The sequence below is a fragment of the Dermacentor silvarum genome, chromosome 2 (assembly GCF_013339745.2).
Source record: "Dermacentor silvarum isolate Dsil-2018 chromosome 2, BIME_Dsil_1.4, whole genome shotgun sequence".
Taxonomy (NCBI): domain Eukaryota; kingdom Metazoa; phylum Arthropoda; class Arachnida; order Ixodida; family Ixodidae; genus Dermacentor; species Dermacentor silvarum.
In genome coordinates, this window is record NC_051155.1 from 17,232,689 (window position 1) to 17,242,060 (window position 9,372).

Below are 9,372 nucleotides of genomic sequence, written 5' to 3' on the forward strand. Positions count from 1 at the left end.
TCCTGAAATAATTGTAATGTTTTTGAAAAATGCACGAATTAGCTCTCAATAACTTAGAGCTTGGTTACAAACAAATTTTCCAAGACACAATGGTCGTTGTATTACTAGGTTTCCAAAGATGCTGATTAAATGCGGGCGGGAAAAAGAACAGAAACTCTGAGAGAGAGATAAAACTTTATTGTGTCCATGATGGGGTCTGGGGGCGGCGGGGGTTGGGAGACTAACCCCCCAGGCCTCCCCTTCCTCAGACGGCGGCCAGCCTTTGCTTTCTGGCGGCGTCTTCGGCCATCCGGACGGCCCAGAGATGCTCTTATGGGTCCAAGCTGAGCAGCAAAGTCTCCCACTGCTCGGCCGTAGTTATGATGCGTGTAGTGTTAGTGCGGTGGGTGTTGGTGGGTGTAGCTTTTGGGCATGCCCAGATGATATGATCGAGGTGAGCGCGTGCCTCGCAGGCTTTGCAGAGTGGGGAGTATGCATCGGGGTAAATTCGGTGGTATAGCACGGGGTTTGGGAACGTTCACGTCTGAAGTAGTCGCCAATTGGTGGATTGTGATTTATTCAGTGTTTTGTGTGCTGGTGGGTAGCGTAATCGCTCTCTGACGTAGTGGAGGATTTCTCTGAATGTGACCATGCGGTCGCGCGCGTGACCACGGTGCAGAACTAAGGGCTTCTCAGGATCAGAAGACGCAGGAGACGGATGATGCGCCTGGTGTGCTAGAGCTCGGGCGGCATCGTGGGTGGCTTCGTTTCCAGCCAGACCCGAATGACCAGGGGCCCAGATGATCTGTACGCGGCGTTGCCTTGAGGCGGGAGTGCCGGAGAGTAGTTTCTGTGCTTGGGGTGCTATGAGTCCTCTTGTGTAGTTGCGAATGGCCGTTTTTGAATCGCTGATGATGCAGTGTGCATTGGTAGATGCATAGGCCAAGGCGATGGCCGTTTCCTTTCCTTCTTCGGGTTGAGTGGTGAGTATTGATGCGGCCGCGGAGAGACGGTACTGCGAGCTCGCGACTACAGCGACCGCCATGGCGTTCTGGTGGGGGTATTCCGCGGTGTCCACGTAGGCTACATCTGCGGCTTAGTCGTAGCGCTTTTGTAGATCTTTAGCTCTGTCTGCACGTCGCTCCTGATTGTGTTCTGGGTGCATATTACGAGGTATGGGCCATATAACTAACTGAGCGCGAATGTTTGGAGGGACGGGAAACTCTGAAAAACATTGCTGGACGACTTGTGTACCGTAGACAGATGTAAAAGCGCACGTTGCTAGGAACACATCACAGGTTGTAGCGTAAAACGTAATACTGCTACATGATAAGGCTGCTAAAAACACTAAATGACAGACTACATGCAAAAATCTAAAACTTTCATGTATACTTCCGCCACGAAACCCAAATTATACCTTTCATTCCCCTTTTCTGCTCTGCATTTGTTGGACAACTTTTGTAGCGGTAACTTGCAATGCTTTGTGCGGCATCGGAGCACATTAACCACACTTACAGTCGGTTGTTTCAAAATATTATGTTAGCTTCGATTATATTCTAAAACAGCTGATAGCTCCGACGCGAATACGAATAGCCACTTTGCAGTGTTCGATTAATATTCCAAACATTCCCCGCCCACCCACAATGACCAAGGAAAACAAAGAAACTGCGTAACTGAAACTCTGAATGCTTGGCAACTTCTTTAGTTCCCTAATTTATCGAGTTAAGGACAATCCACAAGATGCTCGATCAATAAGTGCGCCCCAAATTTAAAAGAACATGCATCTAACTGGAACGTTTCTGAGAGAGAGAATTTATTTGAATGAAAGCAGAGAGGTCGGCCTGAGCTAGCGCGCTCTAGCCACAGAGGGAGGCGGAACGGGGACATAAAGGTGTGATGAGGAATGATGATGACATAGAAAGAGGGTTGCACGGCGGTGTAAGCAAGTTCTGTATTCTGTTGATAAACATTCAAACATGTCATTCATGAAGCCACCATGGGGTTCCAGACTTTGTCTGTGTTCAAACGAAACTTCAAATGAAGGCGGTAAGACGAAGCTAGTATGTGGGCTTCTCCTAAGTCAGAGGCACAGGTGCCAAGCAAAAGCTCTACAAAATGTAAAGAACTGCGATAAGCGGCTCCTGTACGGCGGGGCACATTTAACGGCCGGATTCTCGACACCACAGAGAATCGCGCGCATTGACTCTACCAGGTGCTTCAGCTTTTAGGGGCGAAGCAGCTTAGGGCCGAGCCTTGTCCCTCGTCGTCCGTTGCTCTGGTTTGCATTGAGACCACTAGGGGCGCTGCGGTGCACAAGGGCTATATAAGTGCTCTATATACTGTACGCATGTACAGTATATATATATATATATATATATATATATATATATTACGTACACATACCGTAGCTCTGGTTTGCATGGAGACCGCTAGGGGTGCTTCGGTGCCCAAGGTTGTTCGTTCCCGACCCGCGCTCTCTTTCTCGTGCGTAGTTCTGGTTTACCCGAATGATCCCCCGGTGCTTCATCCACTGATAATCATTCACTTCGTGGATATGCGGTGGTTCTTTTTCTGAACGCTTTCCTTCTCATTATCTCTATCTCCCTGCTTGCCTGTTGTGTCGCCGGTTTTATTGGCCCTATCATTCTTGCCTTCTTGGGGCAGAGGACCACTACGGCCCACTGTCAAGGCCGTGGGTCTAGGGGGCAGCAAAGGCCATTCTCTGTCTGCATCAGCCGGTGGAGACGAATAATTGCTGTGTCCCTCACCGACCTTTAATTATATGTAGGTTTGGTACTGTCCTCAATGCAGGCACAGGCAGAGGTGGTGGTGGCGCCTGCGCCCCGCTATGGAGTTCTTCTGAAATGGTTTGGTGGCGCTTCTTTCGTGAGTGTTGTTTACTTTGGCGAACAGATTGAGCAGCCTCTGTACGGGAAGAGCGTGAAAAGCAGCATAATCTATATATCGAGTTATTTTCGTTCACAGCTACAGCACGTACCTATTCAACGCAGTGTGGTTGGCGTAGGAAATTCCGGTGATGTTCCATTCTGTGCTCGCGTCTTCTTGGTAGCGTCCCCATACTATGCCTTTTACTAACTTCACCTCGGTATCGCCGTACGTGGTTGACGTCAGATGAGCCGTACACACCTGCAAATCGACACAATAGTGAAAATACTTGGTTTCACCGTGTAGCGCCTCGGCAGTGTAAGTGGTGCCGACAGCCTTCGACCACACATGTACCGTTACGCTGCTAAGTGGCTCAATATCAGGCATGAAACTCCCGGTGAGTCTATTAACTGAAATACGAAACATCTGGCTTACTTTCAGACACATGGTAAAAAAGGAGGGTCAGATCTTGTACACACACAAATACACACAATTTACAGTTTCAACCGAAGTGCGACGCATTGACAGCGATCGCAATGTTGAGCGATGTTCTAGAGGTCATTGGCTGGTGGTATAATAATAACGGGTGCGGGCGAGCTGGCGCGCGTGGTCGGCGTGTGCGATCGTGTCGCGGGCGTATTCACTGGCTGAACGTGCGAGCGAGGGCAGCAAAGTGTCCAAGGGCAACGCGGGTTCCCGGCCATATAGGAGATAAAATGGTGAATAGCCGGCGGTGTCGTGACGCGATGAATTATACACGAACGCCACATATGCTAAATGAAGATCCTAGTCGTGGTGGTCGGCCGCAGCGTACTTCGATAGCGTGTCGGCGATGGTCCGGTTTGGCGCTCCGTGAGGCTGTTGGTCTGTGGGTGGTAGGATGTGCTGAACTGGTGCTTTGTCGAGCAGGAACGCAGAATGTCCTAGGACTACGACTGCCGAGAGAAAGTTACGGCCACGGTCAGTGACTAATTGGCGATGAGCAACATACACTAAAATGATGTCGTAGAGAAGAAAGTTAGCGACGTCAGTACCACAACTTGTCAGGAGGGATCTTGTGATTGCGTACCGCGTAGCGTAATCAGTAGTGACGGCAACCCATTTGTTTCCGGAGCCCGACAAATGAAATGGTCCAAGAAGGTCTAGACCAACACGGAAAAAGGGTTCGGGTGGGATGTCGATTGGCTGCAGTCATCCAGCTGGAAGTGTGGAGGGTTTCTTGCGACGCTGACAGGGCTCACAAGAGGCAACGTAGCGCCGCACGTAGCGGGCGAGACCTGGCCAAAAGAAGCGACTACGTACACGTTCGTATGTGCGCGAGATGCCCAAGTGCCCAGCCAAGTGAGTGTCGTAGAATTGGCGGAGGACAGTCGAACGCAGGTGTGATGGAATGACTAGCAGAAGGTCAGGGCCGTGGGGGTCGAAATTGCGGCGGTATAATGTCCCCTCCTTGAGGAAAAACATCCCGAGAGAGGCGTCACCAGGCGTTGACTCCAGACGGTCGATGGGGACTCGTAACGAAGGATCGCGGCGTTGCTCGTTGCCAATTTCAAGCAACTGGGACACAGAGAAAACGGAAGCGACGGCGTACGCATCAACCGGTTCGTCGACGGGGTAGCGGGACAAACAATCTGCGTCCTTGTGCAAGCGTCCCGTCTTATATACCATGGAGAGGTATATTCTTGCTGGCGTAAAGCCCAGCGAGTGAGTCGTCCCGTGCGGTCTTTGAGCGAGGATAGCCAGCAGAGAGCGTGGTGATCAGTGACGACGCAGAATGGGCGTCCGTACAAGTACGGACGAAACTTGGCAACAACCCACACAAGAGCGAGGCACTCGCGCTCTGTGATCGAATAATTACGCTCGGCGGGTGATAGAAGTCGGCTGGCATAGGCAATAACACGATCACGTCCACGCTGGCGTTGTACTAACACTGCTCCTATGCCGTGACCACTGTCATCAGTTCGGACTTCCGTTGAGGCAGACGGGTCAAAGTGGGCCAGGATTGGAGGCATGGTAAGAAGAGTAGTGAGCTGCGAGAAAGATGCGGCATGGTCAGGACCCCAAAAAACGGGAAGTCTTTCTTCAAGAGGTTGGTAAAGTGACGTGGAATGGTCGCAAAATCCCTTACAAAGCGTCGGAAATAAGAGCGCAGCTCTACGAAACTACGAACGTCCTTGGTAGACTTCGGAACAGGAAAGATCGTAACGGCGCGAATTTCTCCCGGATCAGGTCGCACACCTCTGGCATCCACGAGGTGTCTAAGGACGGTCATTTGACGGCGAGCGAAGGGACGTTTTGACGAGTTCAACTGGAGACCGGCCCGGCGGAACACTTCAAGAATACCTGAGAGACGGGCTAGATGCGTGTAGAATCTGGGCGAATAAATGATGACGTCGTCCAGATAGTACAAACAGGTGGACCACTTGAACCCCAGAAGCAAAGAGTCCATCATTCGTTCCAAGGAGGTCGGTGCGTTACAGAAACAGAGGCATCACCTTGAACTGATAAAGACCGTCAGGGGTAACAAATGCAGCCTTCTCTCGGTCCATGTCGTCGACGGATATCTGCTAGTAGCCAGACCGTAAGCCGATATATGAAAAATAGGCGGTACCGTTCAGGCAGTCTAGAACCTCATCAATACGTGGCATAGGGTAAACGTCCTTTTTCGTGATTTTGTTCAGGTGGCGATAATCTACACAAAAGCACCACGTTCCATCCTTCTTTTTTTTTACAAGTACGACGGTAGAAGCCCAGGGACTGCAGGAAGGCTCGATAATGTCCTTTTTAGGCATCTTTCGTACTTCGTGTTAGATAACAGCTCGTTCCGACGCAGAGACATGATATGGACGTCGGTGAATAGGTTTCGCATCGCCAGTATTTATGTGATGGGTCACGACGGACGTTTGACTTAAGGGTCGATTGTCAAAGAAAAAATGTCACGATAGCCTTCAAGAACGCGACAGAGGGCTTCAACTTGAGCAGGTGCAAGGTCAGAGGAAACCATCTTCTCAATATTAACGTCACTGCCATGGGATGACGTCACCGTATGGGCTGAGCTATAAAAATCGTCGACTGTGAATGGCTCGACCTCATTATCCTGCAGAGTGCTAAATATAGCCAATGATATCCCCTGCGAGAGGTACGGATATCGATACCCCGCACCTCCACAAAATAATGTTACGTGTAGCTCATGGCCAAGGCTATTTACTATTTATTTACAGGGAAGCTAACGGAGGCCGACATGGCGACTCTATATCAAGCGGAAACACGTCATCTTCCTCCTGTTCAGTGAAGCCGCACTGTGGCGGCTGTTCCGTATCAATATGACTTCAGTAGACGCTATTGCGTTGTTTTTATTGCGATAGCAATTATATGGACACTTCAACTGGATTTCAGCCGTCGGCGTCACCGTCGCCGTCGCCGTGAGGTTCCGTATAGATAAAATCTTCACCGCGCGCCGTATGCCCGAGCGGAAGCGTGCGGGGACGCGCGCTATCACGGAGAGCGAACGCACTCAATCTGCCACGCGCAAGCAACGAAGCGGGAAGCGAGCGCCGGAGGGAGCGGGGGGGGGGGGCACTTCTACTGTGCCAACAACCGCGCTCGTCGCTCGACCGCACGGTCTCTTATCTCTCCCACGCGCAAGCAAGGAAGCGGGAAGCCAGCGCCCGAGGGAGCGGGGTGGGGGGGGGGGGGGCGCACTTTTCCTCTGCCAGCAACCGCGCTCGTCGCTCGCCGCACCGTCTCTTATCTCCACACGGCTCTGACCTTTATGCACTGGCCGCTGAGTTTCCGTTGAAGCGATAGACCGCACGTAACTTCGCCCGCTGCTTGCTGCCAGCGTTTTGACAGTCGTTGTCTGCAGTCATTCAGTGTGATCTATTCATGTTTGTTTGTGCACGCTCACACCACGCTTGTTCATTCAGTTAGTAATAGTCGGGCCACATTTTCCAACGCACGCTACACATGTAATGCTGCCCGGATCGGCAGTGCAGCGCTACAGGTGTGTCCCTTCGCACGCGCGCTGCCCACGGGAAGCGCTTCTCATCAACACCACCGTTTCACACGCGCCTTCTCGTGGTCATCGAGTCTCTCTTCATGTCGGTCTACTTACGCCGCAGCACACCTGCTTACTTAATCAGCTCATGTTTACTACAATTCATATTGCTACCAAAGCCGCTCACCTTACATCGTATGACATTGCTGTGTTGCTATCGCATTCATTGCTTCGCCCTTAGGGCGAAACTGTGACATTTTTATCATTTTAATTTTAATTTATACCAGCTACTCCTTATATGTGTGATGTACCCAATTGTATAACTGTAATCCAGTGGGATGTCTTTTCAACATGCATATATGTTTTCCCTTTCCATTCTGTTTTGCGACGCTTGATCAATAACTACTGTATCCTGTTAAACTTTACTTGTTGTAATAATTCTGAATTATTCGTATTGTAAAAGTTAGCATATATCATGTTTGGTATAGTTCATTTCGTTGACTATTAGATGTCACTGCTTTGCAGCCCTTTTGTAAATAGTGGGAGCTAATCAAGCTGCTGTCATGCAGCTTTTACTCCCGCCATCCTTCATGTATGATACATGAAAATAAAGATTCCGTTCAATTCAATTCAACCATTGCACCGATATTTGTTAGATCTGTTGCATTTAAAAGAAAATATTCAAATAGATTTCATAGAAGTCGGCTGGCATAGGCTATACCGCGAACAAGTCCACGCTGGCGTTGTACTAAAACTGCTCCTATGCCGTGACCATTCGATATATACACATACAGATACAGGTTTTTACTTAGCCCCCCCCCCTCCAAACAAGTACCAAGTGTGCAACTCCGTAACTCTATAATAATTATGGATATTATAATTATGCACAGTGCGCCTATTAACAGAGCTATAGCGCACGATTTGGCTTAAAATACGCCCCTAAGAAATATGCCACTATGTTGTCAGTAGGACTTTTGCAAAATCCTCGTAAACGTAACAAGGTCCCGGAATCTGTAATGTCATACTCTTAAGTTGGCTGCTTTACATGCTCTCACAGATGCAGTTTACATGATCACAATACCTGTTTTTTTATGGATAGTTACGGATTGGTAAAGTTCGGGCTTCAATTGTTTTCAAGAACTCGATAATTTTCGGACACTTCCTTTGTTTCATTTCATCTATTTCAGGTCGTTTCATTTCAGGTACTTGCTTTTTTTTTAACATTTCATGCCCTACATTAAAAATCAGGAGCGCTCACTAGAATTTGATTGTTTCTCTGAAATGCAACAAACTCAAATTAAATTGACCTTGTGGTTGTCTCATAATGGCTTTTGTGTGATTCACATCTGTTTGAATAGAAAAATCATAGTTCGGCCCGAACTACAAATTCCTCTGAGGGTGGAGTTCCTGGACATCCCCGTCAAGGTTCAACATATGCCACATTAAACAAAGACGGGTGCTGCACAGAAGCTTGGGTTCACTTGAACTGTTGCCTTTCGTGAGAACTTATCACTTTCGTTCCCGCGCTGTCGCGCTGTCACGGGGCAATAGACCGGAGGGTTAATAGCGCCACGAGGGTAAAAATGGGGATCCCGTGGTTTCTGATGCCACTTGTCAACCCAGAAGAATTACCTGTTTGTCGGTGGGAAACTCTCTCGTGTCGATGGGGCAGGGCAATGTGAACTTCGACGAAGAACAGCTCCACACGGTTCCGTCAGGCTGGACAGTGAGCAAACACTTCACCGAGTCGAAGTCGCTTGTTTTCCTGCATACAAAATGAACGTCAGGTTGTTTTTACGACCTTTTGTGTAAACGAGGTCTTCATCGCCTTCCTGCGTTTAGTCGTCTTTTTGTTACAGCAAATGAAAAAAAAAAGAAAACGTTGTACTTGTGCAATAATCTGAACTTACGCATTGACAATGTCCACATCGGGTGACCAGACCTCCTTCTTGTGGACGTGGATGAAAGTCCGGTTGTCGTATTCTTCCTTGTTCCAAGTCAACCTATGGTCATGCCAGAACTGCAGCATGCAGGAAAAGACATTCTCTTCGGGGCACCGCTGATAAAAATTTTCATTTCAATCAATCTCACATCTTGCTTGTTATATGACATTTGACCTTCTGGTGATCTCTGCCACAAATCAAATATGTCCTTAATCAGTTTAGTTGATTTGTAAATTCTTATTCACTTACTTGAAATTTTATCATCATCCGCCTATTTTGATGTTCACTGCTAGGTAACACCTCTCTCAGAGATCGCCAATTACCCCTGTCTGATTCCAACTTGTACCTGCAAATTTACTCTTTTCATCACCTAACCTAATTTTCCGCCCTCCTCGACTGCGCTTCTCTTCCCTTGCCACCCATTCTGTAACGCTAATGGTTCACCAGCTATCTGCCCTAGGCATTACATGGCCTACGGACCTCATTTGTTTTCTTTTAATGTCAACTAGAATATCAACTATCCCCTTTGGTCTCAGAGCGACACCACTCTGTTCCTGTCCCTTAACG

At 48.8% G+C, this 9,372-nt stretch overlaps 1 long non-coding RNA gene across 1 annotated transcript; it reads right to left on the reverse strand.

Moving 5' to 3' along the window:
* Positions 1-3,003: 3,003 nt before the first annotated feature.
* On the reverse strand, positions 3,004-8,877 carry LOC125942921 (uncharacterized). Its single transcript, XR_007465419.1, has 3 exons — positions 8,773-8,877; positions 8,495-8,627; positions 3,004-3,126 (listed from the first exon to the last, which is right to left on the reverse strand). It is a non-coding gene; the product is annotated as an uncharacterized LOC125942921 (long non-coding RNA).
* Positions 8,878-9,372: the final 495 nt, after the last annotated feature.